Here is a 19,899-nt window from a genome sequence, read left to right as displayed (position 1 = left end):
CGTTAAGTACACGTGAAGGAGGCCTTCATGCCCGGGACCAGACTGTCAGCTGATCTCTCCTGGTTTAACAATCTGAGCTTAACAACTTCATGATAAATGAGACAGGGTGCAAATGACCTGAGTGTTTCAGCCCATAAACCAGGCTTAGGGAACTAAAGCCTGAAAATCTGACCACCAGCCTTAGATTGGCCATCATGGGCAACGTAGTTTGAGTTTTAAAGTGTCATAGCGAGTCACGAAATCTCAGTAACGTACATTGAAGGTACCATTTACTCTGCAGACTGCGAGCAAGATTATATAACTAAAGTGCACATAGCTCAAACCGAAAGCCAGCAAGCTGCCTGTCAGAGGACCCACTGAGCCCTGGAGTTTTACAGAAAGTTTTTTGGGAGAATTAACATGTGCTCACATTAAGCAAGAAAGACTCCAGTTGTTAACAGCGGTGGGTCTATTGTGCAAGGAGAAATAAATTCATGTGATTCATTATGAAAGTGGGGGATCTTTTTTGGCATTCTGAATATAAAATCTTCTCGAGAAAGACAGAGGTATTTAAAAAATTCCACCTACTTCTACTACTACAACCTTTGTTAATTTTCTACAGTTCTCTGCTCCACTAACTTGAAAGTCATTTCCTTAAGAAAACAGATGACAGACAACTTGAGTGACTGATTATATTGTGCCATCACTTTGTTTTTCTCCGAGGCCTGGCTTTAAGAGAGTGGATGTTAGTGTAAATGACAGAAGGGGAGCTCCGCATAAGATTTCACTTCTGTTCAAAGACAAGCTAATGTAACCTCACTGTGGTGCCATCAACTTGACAAATGGACACCGCGCAACCCTCTGCCTCCCACTGAAACCTGAGAGCCTGATTTATACAATATTCTCACTATATATGGAGAAGACTTCATGCTGCTTGGCTGTATAATGGGTTGATCTGATAATTCTCTGCATGCAATGAAATCTGATAATATGGCTGTGAAATGTATCACAAAGAATGAGGCAAGCTAGCGAACTTATAAAACTACACTTAGGTCTTTTAAACCCTGAGTAAACACAGACAGCGACCGCTGGACCATGTTGAGATGTAGCAGTTCTCACGTCAAAGAGCTCTTTAGAAAGGATCCCAGGTCTAAGGAGCCTCTCCCCTCAAACAAGTCCTATGCTCTCAGACCCCACTGTGCCTTATCGCTGCCATCAGATTTTGCTGGGCTTCAGTTCTACACCAAAGAATTCTGTTACTTTATTAAAAGAGTTCCCAGGAAGCTGAGCTACTCTTCCTTTTAAAGTGGGAGATTTAAAGAACTTTACTATGCAGAGTTAACAATCTCATCTGGAGATTTAAACACATCTATGATCTAAAGCATCTCTGAAAAAATATAAACAAGAGCTTAATCAGGGTTTAAGAAATATGAAATCTCCTGCGCTACAGTCAGAGTATAACTTCTTATTCCAAGTATGATGCGCAAACCAACCGTTTAAAAAAGAAATTCGTGGGCCAGCATGCTCTTGAGTCACGGCTGACCTCCACACTGCCTGCTGGTTAAGAAGGCTTCCAAACAGACACCGTGAATTAAACCACCATCCGAAGCGGCTTTAACACATGGGAATGTTGAATGAGGCAGAGCTTTAGTGTTATATTGACTTTGCTGTTGTCACAAATAAAAAAAAGCACGTATGAAAACACCGCACGCGGGAGTGAATGGACTTCAACAGCTGCTGATGTGGCGACACCGAGAACCCCGGAGGAGACGTCCTGCTGAATTAACGTTTTGGAAATGTTAAAAAGGAACTTCAAACAGACCTTGTTTAGCAGGTGGTCAAAGATGTCGCTCAGTGGGGATCATGTGAAGGCCAGCAGAGCTGTCACTCAGCCATGAATCAGGCTTGTCAATAGTTGCCTATTCTCTCAACAGGTGACTCGGACCGGCACAGTCCAGCCTAAGGTTTCTGTGTGTGGGCTCCTGCTCTGGCCCTGGGCAGGAGGGCACAGTAGGCAGACCTGGGAAATGGCAGTTCACGAGGTTGAGCTACATTTAAACGTGCTAGAAAAGCACGCTAGAAAAGCAACAACAAAAAATAGATGAATTATATTTTCAATCTACCGATTTTCCAAACACGGCTTGATCTTAAGTTGGAGTCTGGAGCAGAGTCAATGCAGGAATTAGACAAGAGTACAGACCCTTCAAGAGAACAACTGTCAGACCTCCAGCACTACAGAGGAGGAACCTGAGGCCAATAGTGAGGTCATTTGCCAAAGGTTACGCGTTCGTCCACAGACTTGAGATGAGGGCCTAGGTTTTTCTTTTCTTCCATTAGTCTGTCTTTATGAAATCAGTATTAGGTTTCTTGTTGAATGTAAAATCACACCAAGCAATGTAAAAACACCCAAGAGTAGAAATCATTTCACTGAGCAAAGTCACATTTTTTTTTTTTAAATTAGGCATGTTTTGTTTGGGTCTTTTCTTTCTTTCTCTTTAAACTGGTCACAGAGAAATAGAATTAATGGAAAATTCCTTCCACATACCACCAAAAAATAACGGTGTGTGTTTGAGGGGGAAGGCCCAGGATCAAGCTTTGTTTTCACTTAACCATGTAAGAGTTTAGTACAAACACAGAGTGCAAAAATAATGAAGCATCTCATTGTGAGTGGCTCGGCTAGGCATTGTGAACCCGGCCACACAGCCTACTATTATGTCAGAAAATTACCAGGTAGCCATTAAATTAGCCCAGACTGTTCTCTGTTGTTCAAGGACTTTTCACTTGTTTTGGAAAGCGCACGCACAGAGTTCAGTGGAAGTTCTCAGAAGCACCCCAGCCCTGCTCACTCCACCCGGCAGCCACATTCACCGACAGCTCCAGCAACGAGAGGTCTCACAAGTCAGCTTGGGGATGGAAGCTGAGGCTTGGCAAATCACCATCTACCAGCAAGATGCTGTCTACATCAGGACCCTGCTGAAAGTGCTTTCTCCACAATTCAGAAGTAAGCAGGAAGAAAAGCAAATTGCAATAACACAGGCAAACCTCCCAAGGCCCAGAATAACTTCGCCTCCCCATCCCCCAATTCTTGTTTACTAAAATTTGCTTTTTAGAAATGTAAGTCTTTGGGAGGTGCAAGGGGACAGGTACTGGGAAGGTTGACAGGAGTGTGCAAGACAGATTGGACTTCCATATCAAAATGAAAAATGAGTTCATCCTTTGACCCAGCATTCCTACATCGAGAAATTAGCCCTTGGAAGATAACTCACCAAGTGGGGAAAGATATATGTGACAAAGATACTTCTGGCAGCATTAGTTATGGTAGTAAGAAGCTGGGAATCAAAGAAGCAAGAAAATAAAGGTGTACAGATACACTGGCATGCATGCAGCTGCCCATTTTCCATAAAGCCACAGCAATCCCATCATTCAGATCAACCCAGAGAGAGGCCGGAGACAGACTCATACTTATTTAGTCACTCGACGTTTTAAGAAGATGCAAGGAAACCCAATCCTGCTCGAATAACTGAACACCGTGGGTGGGGGCACGGATCTCAGCCCCTCATCACCCCACGTGGAAACTCAGGGCTGCCATAGACAGAAATGCACGAGCTAAACATCCCTACAACTTGAGAGGAGCAAAGAGTTTTCAGAAGAGATCAGCAATTGTAAAACCAAAAAAAAAAAAAAAAAAAGAGAGAGAGAGAGAAATTAGATTACATCAAAATTTAAAACTTCTGCTTATGAAAATATACCAGTAAGAAATGAATTAGCAAGCCACAGATTATATTTGCCATTTAAAACACATGACCAAGACTATTACCTAGGCACTCCTGCAACTTTATAAAAAGACAAGGAACCTCACTTAGACAAAATTCAGAGTAGACTTTATTAAAAAAAAAAAAAAAGGAAAAAAAATGACCAATAAACCCCACACGGAAGTATGCAGCATCAGTGGTTATTCAGAAACAACAAATTAAAACCCCATAATGCAGTGCCGCTAGATATTCACCCGAGTACCCAAATTAACAGCGTGCTACCAAATGTTGCCAAGGGTGTGCAGCAGCAGGAACTTTTCTTCCTCCTTGGAGGGAGCGTCAAACAGTACCTTACGTAAATACACAACCACTGTATGGCCCAGCAATCTCACTCCTAGAGACTGATCGAAGAGAAATGAAAACATATCGGAAGAGGAGCTGTGCAAGAATGTTCACAGCATGTGTGTTCACAACAGTTGGGAGGAAGAAACATCTCAGGTGTCAGTGAAAAGGAGACAGACAAGCAAACTGAACTTATAAAGCACAGTACTAGTCAGTAAGAGAAATAGATAAATTATGGCTACACTCAATAGGGCTGAACCACAAAACACTACTAAGTAATCACCACAGAAACACACGGACCATACAAGTACATGTGTGTACAAGTACATGCGTGTGAATTTCTGTTACAGCCAAAAATCATACACAGTGGAAAGTATCTGAATAATGGCGGCCCTTGGAGGTGGCATGAGCTGGGATTTACTGCAAAGGGAGATGAGGGGCCTTTCCATCATGATGGTAATGCTTTACATCCTGACAAGGGCTTGAGTTTCACAGGCAGACGGGCAAACCTTGTCAACTGGCACATTTCATATTTCACATTTCTATCTCGAAAGAAGAAAAAGAGCGCATAAGGAAATATTGAACTGGAGTTAAGGACACTAATGCTGGTTCTGTGAGGGGCGGAGAGCACACAGATGTTCATCTGCCAGGCACCTGGAGGGGCGGGGTGGCCATTAGCAGAGAGTGGCTGAAACAGAGATGTGTGATGAGCACATAGAGCCAAATACTGCCTGGTGGCAGGTGTGAAGTTATCAGTAAAAGTCCTTTCACTTTCTCTGTAAATGGTTATTGACATTTGTGTTTAGTGGAATAGAAGATATGCACCATACATTTTAGGAGACGACTGAACAACATTTGAGTAGAACTGAATATTAAGGCAGGTGACAGGGGAGGTAGATCAGTCTGTCTATAGACATTTACCAATCAGAAGCATCTCTCTCCCCTCACTCCAGTCCGCCCTGGCCCCTCATTCATGATTGTAGGCAGTTTACAATAAGCATTGATAAGTTTTCAAAATAACCTTGTTTTCCCAAACTGGTATTTTCACTTCTTTTACTGGGTAATTCTTCCTTCCTTCCTTCCTTCCTTCCTTCCTTCCTTCCTTCCTTCCTTTCCTTCCTTTCTTCCTCCCTCCTTTCTTTCCTTCATTCCTTCCTTCTTTTCTTTTCTTTCTTTCTTTTTTTTTTTTTTTTTGAGACAGGGTTTCTCTGTGTAGCCCTGGCTGTCTTGGAACTCACTTTGTAGACCAGGCTGGCCTCGAACTCACAGAGATCTGCCTGCCTCTGCCTCCCAAGTGCTGGGATTAAAGGTGTGCACTACCACTGCCCAGCTCTTACTGAGTAATTCTTTACAAAATATAGAACATTAAAATTATTCATCTGTCTATGGAAATGTCAAATGAATATCAAAGTTTTCCATTTGTCGATAAAATAAAAAGTGCAACAGTAGTTGTATTACACTCTATCAAAAAAAAAAAAACTAAGACATGGCTCAGAGCAAGTTTTTCAGAATCATCTAGAATAATAATGAACTGTAACTAGAAATATTAAACTTATTAAAATGTAAGAAATAGCATTTAAAATTTCTCTGATCAATACACACATACAGAGGAATGTAACAGTTTCTAACTGTGTTGAGTCGATGAAGTAGGGAAGCGCAGACCACAAGACACTGGGAAGCTTACAGGCCATGTGTAACTAAGAGTTCATCGCAGGTTCAGATTTCAAACCTAACCCACGGCCTGGAGAGGGCTCGGTGTTCAAGGGCACTTGCTGCTCTTGCAGAGGACCCAGGTTCCAGTCCCACCACCACACAGCAGCTCACAACCATCTGTAATTTTAGTGCCAGGGGATCCAATGAACCCTTCTGATCTCCACGAGCACCAGGCCTTCATACATGCAGGCAAAGTACTCATACACATCAAATCATAAAATAAACATTAGAAATTTAATTTGTGCTTTGATTCACTTAATTTAAGTTACTCAGACTAAGTGATTAAAGGGTTTCATGTAACTGAATCACAATAAATATAAACGAATATTCAATTACTGATATAATTAGTTATTGGAACTTATGCTTAGGAAAGGGCATTTTCATTAAGATAGATGATACAAAGGTGATCACTTCTAGTTGAGAAGTATGCTATGTAAGCCACTAGCTATGCATCACCCTTTAATGAGAGCAGCAGAGTTATTACTTACATCCACTAGCTACACACTACCCTAATGACTGTAACAGGATTGTTACCTGTATCCACTAGCTACACACTATCCTAATGACTCTAACAGGATTGTTACTTGTATCCACTAGCTACACACTACCATAATGACTGTAACAGGATTGTTACTTGTATTCACTAGCTACACACTAACTACCCTTAGTGACTGTAACAGGATTGTTACTTGAATCCACCAGCTACACACTAACTACCCTTAGTGACTGTAACAGGATTGTTACTTGAATCCACCAGCTACACACTAACTACCCTTAGTGACTGTAACAGGATTGTTACCTGCATCTGCAAGCAGGTTTCTTGAGTTGCTCACTTTGCTCTCAAGACAGTGTCTCAGGCAGGCCAGGCTGGTCTTGAACTTGTTACAGAGCCAAAGATGGTCTAGAATTCCTGATCCTCCTGCCCCTGTCTCCTAAGTACTGGGGTTACAAGCATGTGCAAGGGTAGCCAGAGGCTCCTCATGTTCTCAAGTATCGATGATACAAGCATAAACAGATCTCTCAATCAGCAATAAGTGTATTATACCAAACATTACAGAAATTACATGTGTTCTCCCTGATACTGCTATAATCCTCTAACCTCCCAAGTGTATAACAGAATGGCAAAGCAGAACACTTGAGTATTTATTATTATAATTATATGACTTGTTAAAAAAAACAAGTGAATAAAATATTCTACACACTTTATCAAAATACAAAAGGTATTTCTCCAAATCTCTAAAATCTGGTTCAATATACGTAGTGAACACAGATGATTCCAACATATACCTATAAATAGCAATGCAACGTATTGATCCATTAAGGATTAGAGAAAGATACACTGTGTTTATAAATCTGCCAATAAGAAAATCATGTCAGTTTAAGTTAACTTTCTAGTGATCTATATTGTTTAAGAGACATTCAGCCAGGCAGTGGCGGTGCATGCCTTTAGTTTCAGCACTTAGGAGGCAGAGGAAGATGGATCTCTATGAGTTTGAGGCCAGCCTAGTCTACAGAGTGAGTTCCAGGACAGCCAGAGCTACATAATAAGACCCTGTCCCAGGGAGAGAGAGGGAGAGAGAGAGAGAGATTGATTCAGCAGAACTGTCCAGCCACACACTACCCTGTGTGGCAAAGATTGGTGCTAAGTTGCTGTCACCCACAATTCCTCCAGGCAATTACCTTTGACATGCCAGAGGACAGTGAAGACAGTAACAAAGGCAAAGGCAGCAAAACCCTTGATGGTGTGGAGCCTGCAGCTAACAAAGTGTCTGGCCTTCAGATGGCAGCCATGGTTTGCTAAGTAAATGGACACACATGGTGTGCAGTCTACACATGTGTGTACACTGTAAACTGCATCATTTATACAGAGTCCATGACACGAATACATAGACTATGTACATGTTTAATGTTTGTGTGAGGGGAATTTGTTAGTAAGAACTGTCAGGTTCTGAAGTTTAAACCCAAGCCCACCATCCATCAGGTGACATCCATCCATCAGGTGACATCAGAACTCAAATTCTTTCCCTGCTTCCATCTGCCATCTATTGTCTTTATTCATCAGGAATCTGTGCTGCTGGTGCTATGGCAACCAGGAAGAGCACAGACTAATATTGACAGGAATTTTGTAAGCAAGTTAACTCATATGTTCTATGGAAAGATTGAGAATTATGCCAACTGACAATGCCCCAGTTCCAGACATGAGAAACTTCCTTTCGAAGGGTTGGTTGGAGTAGTCCACATGGTTTCCAACAACACAGATTACCACCGTAGCCCTTGGCTGCCTCTCAGAGGTTGAGAGTGGGCCCCCATTGCTGAAGCACCACCCACTTAGGACACAGGACTTGGATGACTGGAGCTGGATCTGACCCGAAAGCCTCTTTCCCGAGGTCTAGCATTCATGGTTCCAGAAAATGCTATGCAAGCTGCCAAGGAAGGGAAGCAAATAGTCCCACTGTGGTGGGTTTGAATGAGAATGGCCCCCATGAGCTCATATATTTGAATGCTTGGTCCCTAGCTTGTGGAACAACTGGGAAAGGACTAGGAGGTGTGTCCTTGTTGGAGCAGGTGTGTTCCTGGGGCTGGGCTTTAGGTTTCAAAAGCCCATGCCATTCCCAGTTAGCTCTATCCCTACCTCATGCTTGTGGTTCAGATGTGAGCTCTCAGTTACTGCCCAAGTGCCATGCCTACATGCCTGATGCCATGCTCCCCACCATGATGGCCATGGACACTAACCCTGATCTCCCGAATTAAATGCCTTTTTAAATACGTGGTCGTGATTATGGTGTTTTGTCTCGGCAATGGAAAAGTAACCTACCCAGTTGCAATACCTATGAACCATGACAATTACCAGCATGGCAAGACATGCATAAAGTTGCAATCAGTGACACTCACATGTCAGTGGCAACCAACAGCTGTCTAATTATACTTAAAGCCCACTCAACAGGAAGGAAGGAAATCATGCCTGATACTGAAAACCTAGCCAACTTATTGAGACTAGTACAGTCATAGACCTTAGAAAAGAATACACTAATTGTCACTTTGCTAGACCAGTAAATTTCTTACTACATTCTAAATCTTATCCACAGATAAGTATAGGTACCATCCCTCAACAAAAAAATGAGGCTTCCTCTCTTTTCAGCAAATAGAGACCATCACAGAAAACAACACAGAGATCAGTGGATTATAGGGAGCCCATGCCCCAATGATCTATCTCTATCACAGCTCCTGCATCTGTAATGGCTGAGGGAACATCTCAGAAGAGCAAATGGAAAGATTGTAAGAGCCAGAATACCAGGAAGTCTACTGTAAAACAGTCTCTCCCAGAAATGGCTGCATACCTAAGACAGGACCAATAGCAGTATCAATGGACATGTTGACATGAAAAGGGTCCCACTCGAGACAAAGTGTAAGCCCCTCAAGGCACATGAGCGGCCAGGCCCCATACCTGAGGACCTCCAAACACCAGGCTCTGCCCTCAGAACACTCTAACTGCTGCTATAACGGCGGGGCCCAGCCCCTCCAGACACAGGCGGACAAGCTCTGGACTTGAAAACCCACCAATCCCGACCCTGGGAAGCTCTGCCCACCAAGAAACACTATACAAACCCTGTCTGCTGCTCAGTTCTCTGCTGCTTCTTGCCCGAGGAGAGGCAGCCACCCTCCAGGGATATTCCCTCCCGACAAATCTCTCGTGTGAGGCTTGTTGTGTGGTGTGACTTTGAGGCGTACCTTTCCCTTCAGAGCTATAATACTTGCATTGGGGAAACCTTCCCCCTGAAACCTGTAACACTTCCACTGGGGAAGGCTTTCCCTTCAGAGCTGCAACACTTACACAAAGAACTACAGACAACTATTAAATAGTGTGAGAATTAGCCTCTCCCAGGGTTGAGCTCTTTACTGGTTGTTCAATGCAGAGTCGTCAGCCTTGAAACCGTATACACCCACAACAACAAAAAAGGACTCAGCAAGTGGTGGTTGAATGAGAATGGACCTCACAGGCTCATCTATCTGAATGTCTGGTCTGCGGTTGGGAAGGATTAGATGTGGCTTCCTTAGAGGAGGTGTGTCACTAGGGGTGATCTTTGAGGTTTCAAAGCCTACATCATTTCTACTCAGCATCAGTCTCAATCTCTTAGTGTCCTCCTGCCACCCCTGCCTCTCACTTATGGATCAGATGTGAGCTCTCACGGCTAGTTCCCCAGCACCATTACCTGCCTGCTGTCTGCTGCCATGCTCCCAGCCATGATGGTGATGGACTCACCCTCTGAAAGTGTAAGCAAGCTCCTAATGAAATGTTTTCTTTTATAAGTTGCCTTGGTCATGGTGTTTCTTCACAGCAAAAGAAAACTATGACAACACGATCTGTTTATATATATTTGTGCATACATACATATGTGCGTATGTTAACAAATATAATCAAAGAAAAAGAGGGTATCAACTTGAAAGTAATAGGGGCATGAGAGGGGTTCAAGGTTGAGTAAGTGGGAGGAAGAACAGGGAAGGGAGAAGTAATAAAATTCTATTAATTAAAAACATTTTTTAAAAAATCTATAAAAGTTAAAAAAAAGAAATATTCCCAAAGTAAATCAGCCCATTAAATATAAGAACAAAGTATCAAGTCTCAACCTCCAGGTTTTCCAATGGTCCCATAAAATATCAGCCTGAAGCTGGTGAGGGAGTGTGACAGTTAATTTTTGTGTCAACTTGCTGGGCTGTGGTGGCCAGCGTGCTTGGTCAGACACTGGTCTAGATATTCTTGTGAAAGTATTTTGTAGATGTGATTAATATTTCCAATCATTGATCAGGTCAGCCTCCATAAAGGTAGGGGCTTCATCCTATCACTCAGGCTTTCAGAGGAAAAGCTGAGGATTTGTGGAGAAGAAAGAATTCTACCTTAAGCCTATGACATAATAATCTTACAGCTTTGCCCTACAGACTTAATACTCAAGACAGCAGTATCAACTCTGCCTGTTTCCAGACACTAGCCTGCATTATAGATTTTGGACTCATCAAAATCATGTGCACCAATTTAAAATCAATCTCTCCCTTTTAAAGCAAACAGATTTATATTGATGCAAATAAATCTGTGAAGACATCAAAATATGATCAACAGTGTAGTGCACGAAAGTGGTTAATACACACAGGGAACCAAAACACTCAGGATTAACCTTGGTTATCACACAGTACCTAAGGAGTCAAGACAAGACAAACAGCCAAAGGAAGACAGTCAGTCACCTTACAAGGGTTCACAAGGACAGACAGAATCCTACAGAACTGACTGGACAGAAAAAGGCTGAAGTAGGCCTTGCATGTGGCTGTGTGTAGAACACAGGAGACTGTGGCCAAGACAGTTACAATGGGGGTCAGGGAGGAGACCATTCCGCTCCATCTACCAGTAAGTAAGAAGCGAGAGGTGGGTAGGTTTGGCAGCGGTGGTGAAGGAAACAGTACTATAGTTCTGAGCGGGGGCATGGGTGGGGGCAACGATGTTGGGATAAAAGGGGACACTTGGAAGTTGAAGCAAAGGAGTCACGGAAGAAGACAAAGTGACTTCTGGAAACCAATTCTCAGCAGTAAAAAGAATTTCCCAGGAGGTGAGCTTTGAGCATTGACCAGCACTGTCAGAACTAAATATCCTCATCTAGACAGCGAAGAGACTCTTTAGGACCGCATGCAAGCAGAGCGCTTGCCGGCGTCTTAGCCATCCTTCATTTCTCTCCAGGAATTCAGAGGGGTGCCAACAGTCTCATCACAGCGTGTGTGCGTGTGCGTGTGCGTGTGCGTGTGCGTGTGCGTGTGTGTGTGGTACAAAATGAGATTAACGAAAAATATCAGGAGCTGCATTCTTTGTCAGCCCACCTGCTCAGACAATACGAAGGATATTTAGTTGCTAAGTAGAACATTTTTTGCTATTTCCACAGTTAGAATATTCATATTAGGCAATAGTATATAATGGTAAATCTTTAGGAAAATAAGCTTATTTTAGCCAGCAATTGATTAAAAAATATTACCAGCACCTATTTTTTTTTATATAAACTTGCATAAAATTTTAAACAGCAGCTCGAACATGAGATTTCTAAGACAGAGTGTGGTTGTGCTTTCAGCTTTAGCAACGACAGATCAGTAATATAATATATGGCTATTAAAAGGTAACATAGTATAATTGTAGTATGCTCAAATGTTTCTGGACTGAACTCGAGGTCAGTAATTAATCTGTAGGTTTCTTCTTTTGTCATTTTTTTTCCAACCTGTGACTATTAAAGCAATGATACAAATGATACATGATTTTTTTCATAACTTTTGAAGGAATTTACCCAGTTTCCCCCATTCTGTAACGAGGAGGTGAGTGGGTGGGAGAGGAATCTTTAAGTTCCAATGAAGCATTAACTAAACGAAAAGGACAACTTTACTCAGTTCACAAATGTTTTATTGTAACAGCAATCTTCAAAAGCAAACACAAAGGATCATGCTATGCTTGGACTTTAAAACATAAATAACCAATTTACTGCACCACTAATGATGCACAATAGATGTCCTTTGCAGTACTCACTCAGACAGATGTCATCTGCCATACACTTCAAAGGAGCCAATTTGGTAATAAGAAAATGCTTCTTTTGTGCAAACATCCCTACTTAAAAAATGGCCAAAAGTCTCTTAGTGAGGCATTTACTAAGTAAGAATATTGAATCCTCATTAAAGTTTTATTTACTAAGACAAAGAACAGCATATACTAGGTATTCAAATTGCGTCTTAAGTAATCTTATGCTTTTAAATGAAAAGACAAAGAAAACAACTATTAGTGGCAAAGTGTGGTCTATTTCAGAATTGTGTGTTTACATTCAATATCTTACAATTTTAAAAATCAGTTGCATTTGTGATCACATCCCATGCACCTAGTCATGCTCCCCAGATGCCTTTTTGACAGCTTCTCTGTACATCTTCCCAGGCATGTGTAAGTCAAATGACTCTTGGACTCCAAACTTTAGAGGTAAAAGCTTAGTGTGGCCTTCACATTCTTTAAGGAAGAACGGTAGAGTTGTCTTTGTTTGACTGTGATAGAATTCACAAATTTCGGCTTTCCTCATTCTCAGAGTTGGGGATGAGGTATAAAGATTGTTAAGTATTTCTAAAAGTCTGTTTACTGAGATTATTGTCCCTTGACCAAGACCATATGTCATTGCTGTTTGGCCCGCAAATGTCACCCGAAATATAAATGTAGATCAAGACTTTTCAGTTATTTGTTGTTCATCTCTAGGAGTAACCAATATTGGGAAAGTACCTATTATCCCACAAAGAAGCAAGAAAGGTGCTTCTATCCCTGCTGGCCATTGAGGGGTTGTCCAAAGTAAGACTCTGGAGACCAGTGGTGTTCAAAGATAATCTAAATTAACCAATTTGTAGATATTTTTCTTAAACTTGGAAACTTTTTATGGCTAATGATTCAAAGGCAGAATGCTGTCTCTAAGATCAATCATTGTGATTAGAAGAAAATCCGTAATGCAAATGAACTGTACTGGCCTATGACAAATAGAGGCTGTAGATTCAAATACACACATACTTCGACAGTGCCATATACTTGTGAGGCCTTTGATAAAGGGTTGTTGCATGAATGGACTTTTGTGTTACCTTTTATGCTGGATTACTCTTATTTGAATAGTTACTGGAGTATTAAGAAACTACTACTGCGTAATCTTTTAAAATGAAAGAAGAGGAAGTTTAATTAGTGGTGAGGATGCAGACTAGCCGCAGAGGCCGTAACAGTACATACAGCATGCGCTGCTAAGCAATGGCCGTGAAGGGGACCCTCCTTTTTAACTGCAGGAAGATACAGCACATAGCGGAGTCTGCAGGAGATGCATCACTTGGCATGCACTATCATGGCACATGGAAGTGCTTTATAATGAAGTTTTGCTGAGTATCCTTATTACTCTATTGAAGTGGTCAAATTTTAAATCCTCCAAGTCAATGAGCCTTTAAAATAACAGCCAGGCTCATTTCCTGGATGACACATGAGTCTCCATTGTGAGTTCTATCATCCGTGTAAACAGAGGAGCCTGGAATAAAAAGAACTAAGCAAATAGGGCTTCTTTTCATAAAATTGACCTAAACAATGACTAACAATTTTTAAATTGCTCAATCACCAAATACCCAAACATACTTCCTCTTGTTTGGAAAGCAACAAGTGTTCCTAAAATTTTTTTTTTCTTGCACACAGGGACACTGAATAAATAGTTATGGAATGATACATAATGACTAGCTGGTTTTTAAATTAAAATGTTAAGTTGAAACAATTCAAGTGTTGAGCCTGTGCTTCATGGGAGAAACTGAACACTTGTTCTGGCTGGGATTTGAGACGTTTCCCTCAATTTTGAACTGCCATGTTCTGTAGGCCAATGCCTAGGGGGAAGCTGTCACTACCTGCAGTCCTGGGCCCCGGCTTGCAAACTTCAGCAACATAGACAATTTCCATCAGAAAAAAGCACAGCCTGCTGCCCTTCAGATAGAAACAAAAGAACAAGGCAAAGGACATGTGCAGAGAAAGAAAACGCTTTTGACGCTAACACGAAAATAAAAGCATTATTTGTTGACTCATAAAGCCCCTGACCAGCACATTCTGAAAGTTCCGCTTTGGTGCTGGCTTTTTTTTTTTTTTTTTTAAATTTAAAGCATATTCTAAGACCTATGAAACTGATAAAACTTACAGAAACTTTTCATATTTACAAAAGCCCAGGTGGGCTGGTAGGTGACAGAGCTAGGTTAGAAATGAAGTCTGAGAGCCATCTTGCTGCTGCTGCTGCTGCTGCTGCTGCTAAGAGACAAGACGCACTGTCACAATAAAATGGGGCTTGTATTTTAGCTCAGGGATCTTCCACAGCACCTTCTGAGGACCTTGGGACAAAAGTGCCAATGGTGGCGGTAATTTTCTCTTCAGTATTTCCTGGAAATAAATACACACACACACACACACACACACACACACACACACACACACACACACACGTTTTAGAATTGTGTGTTTCCATCCAATATCTTAGAAATCAATTGTATTTGTTAGTGTCTCTCACATCTCTGTGGACCCACAGACGCCTTCCTGGTAAAAGATTTCTCTGCAGAGCTTCCCCACACGTGGGAGTCAAAGGATACCCGGGCTCTGAAGGTGTCCTTCTGGCACCGGACAGAACCTAGAGATAACAGGACCCCTCCAACATCGAGTGTTCGCCTTTTACAAAGTGGTGTCAGGAAGGATGCAGTGACCTCATGGAGAGCAAGCTGGCCTGCTCCGTCTGGCCTCTCCGTAGCTTACTTTTGCCACCTAGTGGGGGAGGCAGTTCCAGGGTCAGGTTTTGTGTTCTAGGTGAGATGGACTTCAGATAAGAAAAGGATTCGACACTTGCTCTTTTTTATAACACCTTAAATGATTTCTTTAAAACTGCCCTCTCTACTGGGGAAAAAAAAAACGATAAAAACAAAAACTACTTTTCACTACAATGATTAACCCAGAGAATTCAAGGGAAATTTTTGTTTCGTATTTTTAATTTTTAAAGAAAAATACTTTCCTTGTTTTTATTCTCCAGCCCCCAAGCTGGTATGCCTCACAGGCCTCTGAGGGTCTGGCTCATTTCTAGTTCTAATTCTGGAGGGGGCAGTGAAAATCTACATCGTTATCCCTAGTTTCTCATACTAAATCTCATGTCAAATCTTCAGTTACCTACTGAGTATCACCACATTTCACGTGACAGACACTGATGTCACCACCCAAAATAAACAAGTGGCTGTCCTTCCAAGCCAGCATGCTAGGCACGTCAGAGATAGAGTGGAACTTGAGGCTAAAAACGGCAAATGACTTCGTTTTGATTAAATATGTAAAAAAGAAGGAAACAGGGAAGGAACGGCGGTCCGGATGGGCAGTGGAGGAGGCATCACCGCCCTCCAGCTGGGTGGAGTGGTAACCATAGGAACTGAAGTCCGGATCACCGGCCGAGGGCAAAGCAAGGCCAAGGGAACTAGAGAGGAAAGGTGAAAGAGGGGCCCAGGGACTCCGGACACACCTGTGGTGACATCCGCTCTTTCTTTTGGTATTTGTCTGATGGGCAAGTTCTTAAGGTTTTCTAAGACAAATAAATGACCACTTACCGGGACGTGATCATGAGGGCCTCACAATGGAAGCGTAGTCTCCCTATTTTTGTTATATGTGATGCTGTTCACTCTTGGGAGCAGTTTTAGTAAAGCTGTGCGACCATCACAGCCCACTCTGAGAGCATCTCACTCACCGGAAAGGCTCCTCTATGCCCATCCCCAGCCCAAGGCAATTACTGATCTGGACCATCTTAGGTCTTATACTTAAATCTACTACCTATTTTGGGTTATTTTTGCATGTGGTATTAGGCAATAGTCTAAATTCCTATTTTTCAAATGGGTGTTTGATTTTTCTAGCGCAATTTATTGGAAACACTCCCCCGCTGCCCTGCATTGGATTCCCTCACACCCTGTGAAAACTGAATTAATGTAAAGGTTTGTTTTTAGACTCCCTTCTTTTCCTCTGATCTGCATGCCCGTCAGCATGCATCAACTAGAGTGCTACAGGGTTAGAGGATTCGAAATTGAATAGTCTAACTCTCCCAACTCTATTCTTCCTCTTCAAAATTGTTTTTTCTACCTTGAGCCTTTCACATTTCTACACAAATTTCAGGATCAGCTTGACAGTCTGTACCCAATAAAGCCATGTAGGGTTTTGTTAGGGTTTGTACTGAAAGTGTCAATTTGAAGAAAACTGTAAGGAATAAGGAATTTTCTAAACTATGAACATTAAATGCCTACCATTTATTTGGATCTCTTTAATTCCACTCAGCAATGACTTTGCTTTTCACAGACAAGTCCTGTTACTCTTTGTTTAAATTGATTCCTATGTGTTGTATGCTTTTGAGGTAATATGAACAAAAGTCTTCTTAATTTTGTTTTGGATTATATATGATATATATGTATGTTAATATGTATATTAAATACATAAACATATGACTTTACATATCATTCTGTGAGTTTTTATCACAGCTGTAACTTCAGAGCACTCACAAGTCCTAATATGAGTGTCTTTTTAATATATCTTGGCATCTGCAAACAGGACAGATCTGTTTCTTCTCTTCTAAACTCCACCCTTTTTATTTCTCTCCATTCTCATTTCCTCTTTCTTTGCCGTATCACATTGGCTGTGATCTCAAATACAATGTTGTAGAACAGCGAGAGGTGAATTCTTGCTCTGTTCCCACTATTAGGAAGAAGACAACATTAACGACAGAGTTTGTTTTGTTTTGTTTTGTTGTAGATGCTCATTATCAAGTTAAAGGAATTCTTTCATATTCTGAGATATTCGTTCTGTAAAAAGTTAATAGTGTTTAGTTCTTAATAAGGAATGAATGCTGGGTTTGGCCCATGTTTATCCTGAGGTTAATCTCCTTTATAAACAGTCACTGATGTTCTGATGTGACCCCACCCTGGACAATGGTGTCTAATCGTTTTCATGTCACTTGATGGGTTTTTGGTATGCATCCCAGGCAGACAAACTTGCGAACTTCCTCCTCTGATTACAATGTGTGCTACCACGCCTGGCTGAGGCAGTCTGCTCTCCATGCTCCCTTCCTCTGTTACCTACTGGTTCTTCTTCTGCCATCTTGAGTCTGTTATTGGCTCACTGCAGTGAATTTTTATTTCAGTTATTACACTTCTTAACTCTAGATTTTTCCATTTTAATATTCTAAACAAGTTCTCTCTACTGAGACTCTCTGTTTCATTCTGTTTGATTCCCTGAGTCATTAGTTTGAGCTACATTTTAATTCTTTAAACGTGGCTTCCTTCAATTCCTTGAACATGTTTATTGTAACTGCTTTGAAGTCTTTGTCTGCTAAGACCAACATCTGGACCCACTCACAAATATTTCCACCGACACAATTGTTTTCTTTGTGTGTGTGTGTGTGTCTGATTACTCACCGACGTGGAAACAGAGGAGGATGTCAGATGCCCTGCTTTATCACCTTTCACTTTATTTCTTTGAGACTGGATCTCTCACTGTACCTGGAGTCACAAATGGATCCAGTAATCACCAGAAAGCCTCTTGTCTCTGGCCCTCATTCCTATACATCATGCTGGGGCTATGGACAGACAAGGCTATGCCTGGCTTTCTACGAGGCTGCTGGGGGCTTGAGCAGCAAGTGTTCTTATCCACTGTCCTGCTACTGATTACACTTTTTTCCTCTGAGTACTGGTCACCCATATATACGTGTGTGTGTGTGTGTGTGTGTGTGTGTGTGTGTGTGTGGTGTATAATATATATAACATTATATTTTAGATTTATATACTAACATACATCAAAGATAGATATATATTTACTGAAATTTTAATTTTATTAATTTAGTGTTTAATTTTAATAGTGCAAGAAAAATATGTATTTTAATGTTCTCCTCTCAAGGTTGTTGTTTCTTATACTAAATCAGCCAGAACCATTTTCTTCACAGTGCTTGGATCTCTACTCAGTCACTAGGATAGCGTCTGTATTCACTAGGTAAAGAGCTAGCAAAAGATTGCTTCCTGGTCGTGCTTGAAGACCGAAGCCAGAGAAGCTTTTACCCTCTGCCAATGGACCCGTGCTCTGGTTGGGGACGACGTTACAAGATCAAGTTGTCTTCACTCTTCCCTGGCATGGAACTTCTGCTAGGACTTCTTGCATCTTCTCTGCATCTGAATGGCATTTTCCAATCACCAGGTTTACAACTAGCTTAAGCCTTCTCTGCTCTTCTTGCACGAACAGGAACACGTAGAGAGTTGACCAAGACCCTGTCATGATGTTACTTCTCCAATTTCCCTGATAAGGCACCAGCTAGTCTGTCAGTCGACTGCTGGTTCCAACCCAAACTGAAAACTCAGGTCTTCGTTTGCCATTAGAATGTCGGTCATTAAGATGCTAGTGGGCATGAGGGGTTTCACATGCACTTCTTCAGGGAAATTGTGGTTTTCACGGCTTTTCTTGGCCTGAGCAAACTACTGTGCAAAGTCTGGAGGTAGAGCATCCCCAGTCTGGAACACCGTAGGATCCAACTTTTCTTACCCAAAGTACACTTGTACACTTGTACAAATGGAATGCTTCTCAATTTGCTAAATGCCTTTTCAACTATTTTCCAAGTCTTAAAATTGTTGTTTTGACAACTTTTATTGTTGTTTTTTATATTTTTAAAAATTTATTTTATTCCTTTTTTTCTTTTGTCTTATTGTTGCTTTCTTGAAGGATCTGCCCAGATCTCACTCTCCCTTTTCTCCCTCTACAGCCCACTCAAGTTGCTTCTTCATCCTTTCATACTCAGACACTCCCCAGGGTCTTCCAGCACTTTCTGCTACACTGTTGGAAATCACTGCTTTCTTTCTCTTTTCCAGTCATACACATCAAGAAGCTCAGCACCTATTCTGAAATTACCTGGAGGGAGCCTTCCTCTCCCCCACATGGCTGCCAGGCTGAGTTATGGCCACCACCATGAACACACCCCTTGCTCCTCGATGAAGAATGTGTCTGCCCCAAAGAACAACATGTCCATAGTGTTCAGTCTTGCTCTCAAGAATGTATTCAGCCATCTTGATCTCAAGCATCATTTGACCTGGGAGCTCCCACCAAACAAGGTCTCTGACCCCACATGGTTTTGCCAACTTCCATGGACTACCTCTTCACATATTGTTCCCATATATGGCTTATGTCTTCCAATATTTGGACTATCAACTCCTCAAAGAAGCATTATCAAATGGGTGAATTCTTCTACTCTTTATGATTCTGTAGTCCATAGCCCTTCAATATTTATGTGTTTTAAACAATTTCTGAGGAAAAATTGTACTACTTTGAAACTGGCTTCCAATTATTTTCTATATGTACTTGGCTGTTGCTCCATTTTTTCCCTTTTAAAGACTTTCTAGAGTAATTTTAGGTTCCTAGTAAAACTGAGCAGGAACCATGGGTCTCACATAACCCATGTTTAACTTTATAATTAGTTTGGGAGCTTTCTTTTTGCAGAATTAGAAATATTTCTTAGCATTTAGAATAGTAGTGGATATAGAGCTAGTGCCTAAAGACACACAATTG

The 19,899-nt window shown here is 41.5% G+C and overlaps 1 protein-coding gene and 1 long non-coding RNA gene across 2 annotated transcripts in view; one reads left to right on the top strand and one right to left on the bottom strand.

Annotated features, from left to right (window-relative positions):
* Positions 1-19,899, bottom strand: part of Stau2 (staufen double-stranded RNA binding protein 2) — a 281,392-nt gene that overhangs the window by 61,481 nt on the left and 200,012 nt on the right. The gene's annotated exons all lie outside the window — the stretch shown is intronic.
* Positions 15,560-19,664, top strand: LOC131903422 (uncharacterized). Its single transcript, XR_009377513.1, has 2 exons — positions 15,560-15,803; positions 19,206-19,664. It is a non-coding gene; the product is annotated as an uncharacterized LOC131903422 (long non-coding RNA).

Source organism: Peromyscus eremicus, chromosome 2, assembly GCF_949786415.1.
Source record: "Peromyscus eremicus chromosome 2, PerEre_H2_v1, whole genome shotgun sequence".
In the NCBI taxonomy this organism is placed as follows: Eukaryota; Metazoa; Chordata; class Mammalia; order Rodentia; family Cricetidae; genus Peromyscus; species Peromyscus eremicus.
This window is presented reverse-complemented; position numbering and strand designations above follow the sequence as displayed.